Genomic DNA, 12,564 nt, shown 5'->3' with positions numbered 1-12,564 from the left:
ATATTAACTCAAAAATGAGGAAAATTTCAATAGGACAATGCTACGCCAACGGACACGAGAATGAGTCTCTCTATGACAAATTGAACTCAGTCCTAAAAAGGCTCAATTTCTTAACCTTCAGAGTAGACTTGACAGTAGATGGCCGGATTCCAAAAGCTGGTTCTGGCCACACCATTGTGGATCTAGGTCCTCGGCAAGCCAGTCTGTCAGCCTCCTCATTACCAGCGATGTTAGAGTGCGCCGATACCCACATCAGAAATGTTTCGTTCAGTCGGCCAAGTTTCAGTAGCACCTGATGACAACTCCACATCAACTGGCTTGATATGTCGTTGCTATTTAGTGCTGATAATGCCGCCCGACTGTCGGAACAGATTCGAATGGTGCGACCCCTCCATTTTTGTCGCAGACATTCTTCTGCTGTCGATGAAATGGCATATATCTCCGCCTGGAATATGGTCGTCATTTTTCCAAGGGGTCGGGCCAGTTCTATAATCGGATTACCCGAGAACACCGCCGCGCCCGATCCGTGAAGATTATTAAGTCTGTAATCTGAAAAGGCTCACGGCCATTTGTCAAGCATTCTTCTCTTTCGGTGATTACGACAGTGTATGTCTTTTCAAAGACGATTTTGGAAACCACGTGGTTGGTCGTCATCAGAGCTACACGGATGTTTGTCAAGGAATTTCCAGATAGACGCATGACCGTTTGATTGGCCGTCTTTCCACGCCCCAATGATATCTAGCCTATATGCGTCCTTGGCTGCTTTCCGTTTCACCTCCAAGTGAATGATTAAGGATAGCTTCAAGTGCCGCAACCGGCGTGTTACTCATTGCTCCAGTAATACTAAGGCAACCAAGTCTCTGAATTTTCGTTAGCAGCTTCCTGCTGTTAGCAAAATTCAGTCTCGGCCACCAGACGATGCATGCATACATCAAAATGGGTTTTATTATGGTTGTAATTATTACGGCTAGGTCGTCCGCAAATGCTTGCGCCAAGACTTTTTTGTCCTCCAGGAGCCATAGCAGGGTATCCATTACCAAGAGCCATAACAGTGGAGAGGGAACCGGTCCCCCTCCCAGCCCATAAGACATCCTGCTTTAATAGACTTCTGGCCGACCGATATGTGGATTTTTCTCCACTCTAGCATGTGAAGGATCAAACTGATTAGCAGCAGTTCAATTCCATGCTTTCTTGCCGCATCACAAATTGTCGCAAATGAGGCATAATTGAATTCGATGATTGTTGGCCCCGATATTAGATTTTGGATGCTGCTTGGGGAGTGCACTTCAAGCAAATGGTTTGCCGTTTCTTCATTACTTTCTGTGTACCTCCCGTTCTGTAAACGTAAATAACCTAGTTTCTGGCTACGTTCTTTGACCAGGACCCGCTTCAGCTTTGAGGTTGCCTCAAGAAAGTTAGTATCTTCGCAAAAGCATCTCCATGATGATCGTTTAGCTGATCTTATGCTCTTCTTTAGAGCCTTCTGTGCCTCTTTATAGCGATTCCAGCTAGCGTCTGAATCACACTTCTGAGCATGATTGAGGAGCATCCTTGTCGTTCTCCTCTCTCTGTTTTGCCAAATCCGAGTTCCCCCATGGTGTTTTAGCCTTCTTTGGCATCTTGATTGGATGGCTTTCTTCGAAAGCTTCTCTCATGCTTGTTATGATCATCTGGGTTGTCTTTTCAATTCCAGCAATGGATTTGATGCCCATTACGAAATCAATGCGTCTGTGATCCGAGAGTGTGATATCGTTTGATACTCTCCACTCTCCGACCAGAGCCGCGAAGGTCAGGGGATGCCATCGTGATGTCGATGACCTCTCGCCTGACCACGTTGAAGAAAGTGGGTTCATTACCCAGAATAAGGATATGCAAATCGGTTTCTACAAGATACTTCAGTAGTCTCGATCCTCTTTCATTTTTGTTGAAACTTCCCCCATATCTTACCCCTCACATCTTAACCTCTGTGACCATGCAGCCCTCGGCACGGTAGTCACACCTTGACTTGGGGTTTTGATTACCTCTTGGCTTCAGGTGTCACTTCCCGTTTCCTGGAGGATCTTCCTTACTGAGCTCCCTCACCACGACAAGGTAGATAATCGCCGAATGGAGATTAGTAGACTGTGTAGTGAAACCAATTTGCTGAGCGAAATTGACGGTTTGACCGTTTTAAGGCCAGGCGGTTCAGTTAATTTAATTATTCGAAATGAAATACCAAATTATCTATTTTAAGAAATGTATAATACATAGTTTATGCACATATGTGATCCAATGTAGAAGTTCACCCCCTCCTTGACTACCGTACGATTCTAAAGTAGAATTTGATTCACAAAGCATATAATTAGCGCCAGTAGTACTGACTTAGGTGAATATTATTTTTCAAGCGAAGATAATTCATATGCATATTTCTAAATTAGGACAGCACACCTGCAAGCACCTACATTTATCATATGTTGGAAAAGCAACCAAGAGCCGGTACCGTAAAGACTATTTTCCGTCGCTAGGCTGGTGTAATGCCAGAAACGAATTAAAACAAGAAAATTTAATTAAAACTCTGTGTTCGCTAAGACACGAACAATTATTCCGTATTTCACTCAACATCAACATGTACTAGTAGAGAAGAGTTTTATTATTAAAATTTCATCCATGTTTCATCCTTTAATAAATTTTAATTTTCATCTTTATATCCATACAGTGTTAAAGTATGCATGCATGTTTCAGTATATGTAGATTGTGTGTGACGAAGAAAAGTTCTCACAGGCACTTTTATGTGGTTAGAATCCTGTGCTGTGCAACACATACATTTGTACTACGGACGAGGATACGCCACCCCCGTTTTCATATTCATATGCATAATGCGGGAAACGAACCAGAGAGAGATTATCACTGACAAGCAAATTTGTCGAAAGGTTTGAAGGTGGGTGTCTAATTCATATGTGGCTTCCATTTCTGAAGATAATCGCTTCACATCAACACCCAAAAGTATTTCGATGCCAAAGCATGAGGGGATGTCGCGACGTTGCGGGGGCTCTCTTTAAGGATTAGCACCAATTCCAAGATGGGGAAGAAAATTCGTCTTTATTATATCCAATAGCTGGTTAGTGATGGTATATATTTCCTTCATGTATATCCGATTTCAATCTTTTTATAAACATTTGGCCTTACTTGACTATTTACTTGAATGATACACTGTCATGGAGTTCACTTCAAACGAAGTCATATGAAACTTTCCTCCAACACCCCGTTCAGTGAACAGCCTATACGTAGAGTCTTCTATATTAAAAATTAGATATGGATGTGTGTATGCGATAGCTGGATAGGTAGGTCTAACCATGTGTATCCTTTCATGTCTACACTGTTGTGAAACCTTGTTAATTAGTCAGTCGAACTTGCTCCGGCTATAATGAGCTAATTAATCCTGAAAGCATCAGATTTCCCAACAACTCCATGATTCCGGACAACATAAATACTCCAAGGAGTACATACTACATTCTACAATGTCGCATCGCAGGCTAGGGAATACACAGTCTTACACTACACACACACATAATTTACAACGCACTTTCATCAGAAGAGTATCATTTTTACTCCACATTCCTTTACGAACAAGACATAAGACTAAGATCCGATGGCTGGATCGAATGAAAGGACTGCGAATATTATCCGGGCATTCTTTCACTCACTTGAATTATGGACAAATACAATAAATAAAGGTTTTCATTCGTTTTGCAACCATGGTCTCGGATGAAAAAAGGAAAGTACTCTGAAAACTACGACGCTAGAAAGCCCATTAGTTTTGCTAGTTTAATCGAGCGGTTCCTTTCAAGCGTGGCGGAAACCCGAAGCTCCGTCCAAGCTCTTCTCCGTTTCCATTCTCTTCGAGGGCATAATATCATCTATAGCCGATTAAACTTCTGTAAGAACTGATGCTTATTACATGAGACATACTTAAAACCTAATGTTAATAAAATATTTCCTAGCAAAGAGGGCTTTTATGCTCACAGACCGGCTACGGATGGAGTTGCTAGAGGCGATGGAGTAGCCATGAATAGAAGACGCTCCAAGGGCAGTTTGGACGCTTTCCAGAAAAGTTATTATTTAAGGGTATTTTTGGCGAACAGCATTCGTTTCATGTAGACATCTAAAAATTCCTCTATTCTGAAAAGTTGTTCGAGTTATTTGGCAAATATTACATGACCTATTTGTGTGACTCCTCAACAATGGCATCAATCGTTTTTATTTTTCCGGTGGAATGTCTTCCATCTCGTCATCGTAGGGAAATGTATGCATAGATCATAACGTTACACCGGAAAGAAAAACACTTGATAATAATTAAAATGTCATAACGTTATTGATATTCATCTACGAAAATCACTCAACCCAAATAAGAATAATAATTGTTGGCGCGGCTGAGTCGACTAGTATTTGACATCCAGTCAAACCCCCCCTGTCACCAGTGAGATTCTAACCCCATCCGAACACACTCATTTCAAATGCTTCTTAAAAATTGCACTAACCCGTGTCTATGCCACCAATAAATTTGCTGCCAAAAGTATTATAATTTAGCTTAGTTTTATGGGGGAGCAACTGCTCCAAACACTGAGATTGTTTGTTAGGCCCATTGTATTAAAATTGCCTATTCAACGGGCACTCGACTTCTGTCAATCTCAGAACATCCTCTAGAGACAGAGAGTGCACAGGTTTTTCGTCGAAGAAAATTTTACCGAGATATCTGATATCTGAGGAGACCCGACAGTTTCATGTGAAGTGTGGGGCCGCCTCCTCTTCCTCCTCAAATTGGTTACATATAGTTGAGACGACGACCCTAAATTTTCTCATGTGGTAGTTTAAGGAGAGGTGTCCCGTTAAAAGCCTTAGTAAGATTCGTAGATCCCACTTGTTAAGGGACAGGAAAAATGCCACTCGAACCGTCCCGGATTTTTTCATGAAGGTTTTCGCCTACCAGAAAAAAACCAAATTTCTCCATTCGACTACGGCACCCTTCAGAGTAGACTTGACAGTGGGTCTGGATGGTGTCAGCTGCAACGCTACCACCCCCGAAGCGCCCTCCAGTTCGATTTTGCCTGTTCCAAGAGCTTCGTCGAACTTCCCGATGTTCACCCTCGCAATATTCCACAGGCAGAGGGAGCGCGGGGTTGGTGCACACCGGCAAGTAGAGTCAACCATTTCGAAGGCGATGTACTGGTGGTCAAAGGGTAGTATAGGTCCCGGGGCGAAACGTGGATTGGTACCCACGATGGAGCATAAAACCTGGGAAATGCCTGCTGAACCAACACCAACAGCTCTACTACCAAACCCTATCTCCACCTCCACGTGGTGACCGCTGGGAGCTCTTTCTTGACGAAAAGCTGCAGACGGAGAAGGATGAAGGCGAGTCTCCCGCGTCTAAAAACGGGACAAATTGTACCAACTGGTCCTCCAGGTTGGGGGTTGGGTAGGGCTGACAACCCTACACGGAAAACAACCTGTTACGAAGCCACAACAGGAGCCTCGGATAGGACGGATGTTAAAACGACGGACCCGGCAACGACAAAGAAACAACGATTTGCGCATTTTCTCATGAAACGTGCGCTCCCTGTACAGAGATGAAGCTGATAAGCAGCTAGCCGATACCCTGTCCCAATATAGGGCTGATGTAACAGCGTTGCAAGAGATGCGATGGACAGGGACCGGTTTCCTGGAGAAGAGCCACTACACCATATATTATAGCGGCCATCCAGTAAACCATGTGCTCGGAGTAGGTTTCTTAGTCAGCCAAAAAATGAAACCTGCTGTTATCGGCTTTGAAAGTATAAGCGAACGGCTATGCACTCTGCGCTTGCGAGGCAAGTTTAGAAATATAAGCCTCATAAACGTTCACGCTCCTACAGAGGAAACTGCAGAGTCGGAGAAGGATACCTTCTACGAGGCAGTAGAAAGAACCCTCGAAGCCTGTCCCAGAGATGATATCAAAATCATACTTGGGGATTTTAACAGCCAAGTAGGGAAGGAGCCCGTATTCAGGCGATACGTTGGCTCCCATAGCTTACACGAAAAAACAAATGATAACGGACTGCGGACTATTCAATTAGCAGGGTCACACGAAATAGTTGTTGGAAGTACCTGGTTTGCGCGGAAAGCGGTCCACAAACATACGTGGGCCTCTTCAGACGGGACCACTTTCAACCAAATTGACCACATGTTGATCTAACGCCGCCACCTCTCAGCCTTGATGAATGTCAGAACATATAGGGGGGCCAATATAGACTCGGATCACTATCTCGTTGGCATGGTGCTCCGAGCTCGAATAACAATACCACCTAGAATCCCCTCTGACAATCAGGTGAGAGTGAACACTGAAGCCATCCACAACACAACCCTCCGCGACACCTATAAGAGGGAAATGGATGCCGCAATAACCGCAGTCAATAGAGGACCTGGAGATGAAGCATCAACTAATGATCTTCACAACCACCTGAAGAACGTTATCATGGATACGGCCACAAATATACTTGGCCCCAGCCGCAAAAGGAGTCGGAACGGCTGGTTTGACGATCAATGTAAGCTAGCAACGGAACGGAAGAATGCCGCATACCGAGTAATGTTGCATTCTCAAAGAACGCGGGCACGCGCAGAGACTTATCACGAACTCCGTCGAGCGGAGAAGCGACTTCACAGACAGAAAAAGGAAGCCTGGGAGAACCAACAAGTCTGTGAACTAGAAAAGTACAGGGAGCAACCGCACCAGGCGTGGAAGTTTTACCAACAAGTCAGCAGGATGAAACCTTATACACCTCGATGCTCATCCTGCCGAGACAAAGAGGGAAATCTGATTTCCGACAGAATGGGCATATTAGAGCGATGGGTTGAGTACTTTGATGAGCTACTGAACAACCAGAACATCGGCGGGTTGAGGTCCCGCCAACTGAAGACGACGGACAAATACTGCCACCACCAAGTTTAGGAGAAACAGTCCGTGCAATTCATCGGCTGAAAAATCATAAGTCGCCAGGAGCCGATGGAATTACAGCCGAATTGGTTAAATGTGGAGGCGACCAGTTACACCAAGGGGTTCATCAACTTGTGCTCAAGGTATGGGACAGCGAATCAATGCCTGACGATTGGCAGCGAGGCATAATTTGTCTCATACATAAAAAGGGAGATATCACACAGTGCAGCAATTATAGAGGTATCACGTTGCTGAGTACCATCTATAAGATATTCTCCACTATCTTGCTAGACCGGATAGCCCCATACGCCCAGAACATCATTGGCCCATACCAAAGAGGCTTCACTCCAGGCAAATCAGCAACAGATCAGATTTTCTCTCTGCGGCAGGCGATGGAAAAACTGTTGGAATATGGACAACAGTTGCACCATCTGTTCATCGACTTTAAAGCCGCCTATGATAGCATAGCCAGGGTAAAACTGTACACGGCCATGAGAGAATTCGGTATCCCGACGAAATTAATAAGACTGACTAGGCTGACCCTGACCAATGTGCGAGGCCAGATAAAAGCAGCAGGATCACTCTCAAGACCATTCGACATCAACAACGGTCTACGACAAGGGGATGCCCTATCATGCGTCCTCTTTAACCTGGCCCTCGAGAAGGTGATCCGTGATGCTGAGGTGAATGCAAGAGGTACGATCCTCTTCAAGTCCACCCAACTACTGGCCTATGCTGACGATATCGACATCATGGGAAGAACCACCCGAGACGTTCAAACTGCCTTCATCCAGATCGAGCAGGCGGCGCGAGATCTTGGGCTGCACATCAATGAAGGCAAGACAAAATACATGGTGGCAACGTCAGCACCGAAGACGAATCACCCAACAACATCAAACCGCACTCGTCAAACACAAGCACGAACAAGAATAAGGATAGGGAAATACAACTTTGAGACCGTTGACAATTTCTCCTATCTAGGGTGGAAAATCACAACCGATAACAACTACGATGATGAAATCCGCGCACGGTTGTTGTCAGCCAACAGAGCCTACTTCAGCTTACAAAGACTGTTCCGCTCGAAACGTCTCACCGTAGAGTCAAAGCTCTTACTGTACAAGACTATGATCTTGCCAGTCCTCATGTATTCCTCGGAAACTTGGGTTCTTAGCAAGAAAAATTGCGAACTCTTGGCCGCGTTCGAGAGAAGAATCCTCCGAAGAATTTTTGGCCCCCTACATGAGGATGGACGATTCCGTAGCCTACACAATGACGAAATCTATGAGCGATACCATGACCGTCCGGTTGTGGATAAAATCCGGCTCAATAGGTTACGGTGGGCGGGTCACTTAATTCGTATGGATGAAGATGATCCCACCCGGAAAGTCTATAAGGGCAACATTTATGGTAGGAAAAGAAGACGAGGCAGACCCTGCCTAAGATGGAGCGATGGCGTGGGCCAGGACGCCAGACAGCTTTTAGGGATATCGAATTGGTGGACCTCGGCGCAAAACCGGGATGTCTGGACTTCCTTATTAAGGCAGGCCTAGACCGGATACCGGTTGTTGCGCCGTTGATGATGATAATGTACTGGTGATTACTTGCCGAAAAGTATTCCAGGAGTCGCCATCCGTCTACCGATGGTGTCAGAGATTCCGACGCAAAAATGATGTCAGGGATGCTTCCCTCGCAGCCAGGGCACGGAAACGGGAGCGTGGATACGGTGTTTAAAATGTCTAGCCCGGTTCCGCCATTTCCAGGATCCGTTTCCCTCTGGAGTCTGGCTGAGGTATGCCCCATTCAAGGGGCCTAGCTTTAAAGTCATCGCCTACCAGGATTTGCCCCTCCATGCCTGAAACGTGTCCTACAGAGCATCCATCCGGTGCCGAAAGTCCGGCATCGTCTCATTTGGCATCGAATATACGCTGAAAAACGTTATCCCTAAACACCGGATCCAGACAAAGCCAACTCCTTGGTGTTGGGCAAGGACACGAAATCGAACGTCGTTCCGAACCCAGATGGCAGCGGTACCCGATAAGTCGAGATGCCATGAAGGCAGATTTTTGTTTCGGTGTTGCTTCCTGATTAGCATTAGATCAGCCTTCATTTAAGCAGTACAATGCGGGTCATTCTTTTCGCACCCTAGCTCTTTCCAATTCCGCCCTAAAAATTGGACACCGTCCCGAGCCTGCAGTGTGTGCCACGTTTTCACCAAATGCGCACGATCCCTGCAGAGAACGCAACTTTTGCTTTCAATGCAGGTCTTGCTTGGTGACCTACCTGATCGCATCTCTGGCATGCTGTCCTCCTGTCCGGTCCCTTGCAAGTTGCTGATGTGTATCCATAGTCCAGACACATGTAGCACTTAATGGGGACTATCCGCATTGGCGCCCTGCATACTACCCATTTAATTTTGATTTTCCCGTTGCTAAAGAGTTTCCTAGAGCATTTATAGAGGTGATATCTATCCGGGGACTGCTTACCTCTGGACATTCACGCTTTAGGGCCTCTTCCACTTCGATCTTTTTTGATGGGGCAGTCAAGATCTCGGATTTCTAGAGAGCACATAGGCTCTAGACTAGAAACAAGAGCCCTCTCCCCCAGTAACAACTTCACCGCTTCGCAGAACGAACTCTTGTTAGTAGTTTTCGGGCCCAATTCGACGAGGGCTCCGCCATCCTTTGCTTCCCGTATGGAAGATTCCGCTATTGCATTGTCTTCGGATTTCATCCTGCAGCGGATTTCAGTAAAGACTTCCGCAAATGTCTTACTTTCCGTCGGAATAATGAGATGAGCCGACGGTCTAGACCTTGTCTTCGTTTGTTCGTCTTTTCTGCTACTGGTTTTTGATTTGTAGCCTCCTGTCTTTGGACAGACGGGTCTTCGGCGGCGTAGTCAGTTGTTGCCTTTTATTCTTCTTTTTTTGGGTCTTGGAAACTACTTCGATTAAGTCTCCTTCAGCCACGTCGTCCTCTTTAGGCGTTGCAGTGGGCTGTCTGCGATCCGTTTGGCGCTAGCAGTGTTCTCAGCAAGAAGTGCGACTGTTTTGCTTTTCAATCGTCTTCCGCTGCTCTCCACATTCGCTTGTGGAGGAAGATGCCACCCGGCTGCGAAATGCGAGCTCTATATAGTAGATCTAATAAGGGTCTCAAAACGGTGTAAGTTTTATCCTGTTTGAGAGTTTTCTTGTCCTACGCGGTGAGAACCAGATTAGATTTAACGCAATATTTGCTTTAACTATGACTTCACTCATTGATCTTAATAGAAATGGGACCCCCTTTTGCAAGGCGGTTTCGTTGAATCAGTTTATAAAAGCAGTATAGGGGGTTGAATTTCCGTAATTTGTTAAGGCTATTTTTGTACATCACTAAGGATGGAACGAGCTGTAGGGTAAATGAAAGCGAATACAGCATTCTATGAGCAGTAGGCCTTAGACCTTACTTTACCAAAGGAAGTCAAATACGAACCTTCTTCACTGAATATTTCGCAGTCGGGGATAGCTGGTTGAATCGGACGAAATCTCAATGATATTCGGTTGTGCCAATTCCGGCGGCTATGATACAGCGGACTTGTTGGCCCCCACCCAAGAATCTAAACACGAAAGCTAATTAACAAGCTGGAGCTAATACTAAATACAAATTTGGGCACCATCTGGACCATATCTCTGCAATAATGATAACTAGAAGGGAGTACAAAATGAAAGGTGAGAAGTCGAGATCACCCGACAAGTTCGGAATGCTCCGAAGCTCAGCAATGAAAATACTAAGGTAGCATAGAATGGGTTAAAGTTATCAAACCGAGAATCCTACCGAAGTCGATTTCGAAGCAAGAAATAGAAAACCAAGCTCAATGGGTGTGTACATAGACATACATCAGCCTAGCGTCATATGCACTGCATACACTGTTCGCGTGTAAAAATAGAGGCAAATGCAAATTGCTCGGAGTTGCCAAAGAAATGGACACCGATAGGACATAAGTTTGCTGCCTGGTAAGGAGTAGTAGCTGGATGGTGTTAACTCAAACATACAAAGGATCAAGGCGGCTAGCAAGTCACAAGCTCCTCCCTTGTCATACCAAATTCGGAAAAACAGACAGTGAACTCCGTAACACATAGGCTGCCCCTATATTTCTAAATAATAATAACACCACGGAGGACTACATTGCGTCCTGAAGAAATAAATCAGTTCTATAATTGACCGAAATTCTAGAAGATTCCTTATTTCTAGGTATTCTAGCCTTGTTTTTGTATTAGGTATTCTCCCAAATGTGTCATTGTTCTCCGAACAAAATCTGCAGACAGTGCAGCCTAAATAACCTAAAATAACCTATGAGCATTCCTAATTTGATCTTAAGGATCTCCTTGGTAAGATGCAAACAATACAGTATCCAGACAAATTTATCAAAACATTCCTATATCAATCTTGAGTTCATCTGACCAGATCAGTGTGCTTGGATAGACGCTTGGCTGTCAATTAGAGTAACAATGTTCTGCTCCCACAATTCCCTTGGAAGTTAAAGTAGGCACATCTATCTGAACCGAACGTTCCCGCCAGATATGTTTACTTAGTAGTTCAAAGTACTTTTTCCTTGGAGCAATGACCCCTTCCCAGTACAGTAGACACTTGTCTGCTCTCCCAATCTAAACAGTTTCAAGAATTTGGAATGGAATTTGGAATTAGAATTTGGAATATTACTGGCTTAAGAACTTAAGCGAAAATATGTACGTAATTTGGCATACATTTTATGAAAACCAGTAGCTTACATAATCCTAACGGTGCGTTGGTTGAGAGGTTGAGCGTTGGCCTCCCAGTCTCGGGATACTGAAACTGAAGCGCAACCTGACTGTGTGGATACCTTCCACCAAGGAGTGAACAGGAAACACTACATAATCGTGTCCTTCTGAATTTCCATCTGGAGACCTTGCAGCGGAAGTTGGCGGAGTTCCAAGCACAAAAGGCTGCATATTGACTTACATTTCAAGAGACAGCTCCTGATAGACTCCTAGCGCCTATGAATATTTGTAAGTGCTACCTCCTCTAGGAGATAGATGCTTTAAAATAAGCTAGTGAATGTATATCGCACTAAAAAACAACCAAGAACTGTCCACAGGATGGAATACTTTCAAAACTATTATGGAAAAAAGTACAGAGTTATATGACTATACCGCGTGATCCGTCTACCTAACGCAGATCGCCATAGTGCCTTTCACTGCAAAGCTAAAGCTAGAAAACTTGAGCGAGATTAGGCTACAAAGTAGGACCAATAATTATTGACAGAAAATGGAGGAGGATAAAGAGGAAGCCGACAAATGGCAGGTAGTGGTAACAACAACTTTAAGGAGAAACGTCAACATCTTATAATCTGTCAAAGATAAGTCCAACGAATGTAATGTTAAAAGTTGTGTAATCTATGGTTAAATTGGCTTTGAAGTGAAAGAAAATTTCAGCCTAGAGTTCATAGTCAATTCAACATTCAACGGAAAGGGATGGAATAAAAATATTTTTTTATGGTTACCATTTACCCAATGGTGGAGTATAGCACGTTACTTGAAATGAACTTTAGCATTTCCGACATCCGCACATCTCCTCTGCTATACTGAACTGATCGACGCCTTC

This window comes from Hermetia illucens, chromosome 3, assembly GCF_905115235.1.
Source record: "Hermetia illucens chromosome 3, iHerIll2.2.curated.20191125, whole genome shotgun sequence".
NCBI lineage: Eukaryota > Metazoa > Arthropoda > Insecta > Diptera > Stratiomyidae > Hermetia > Hermetia illucens.
The sequence above is the reverse complement of the archived record's forward strand: the minus strand, read 5'-3'. Positions refer to the sequence as shown.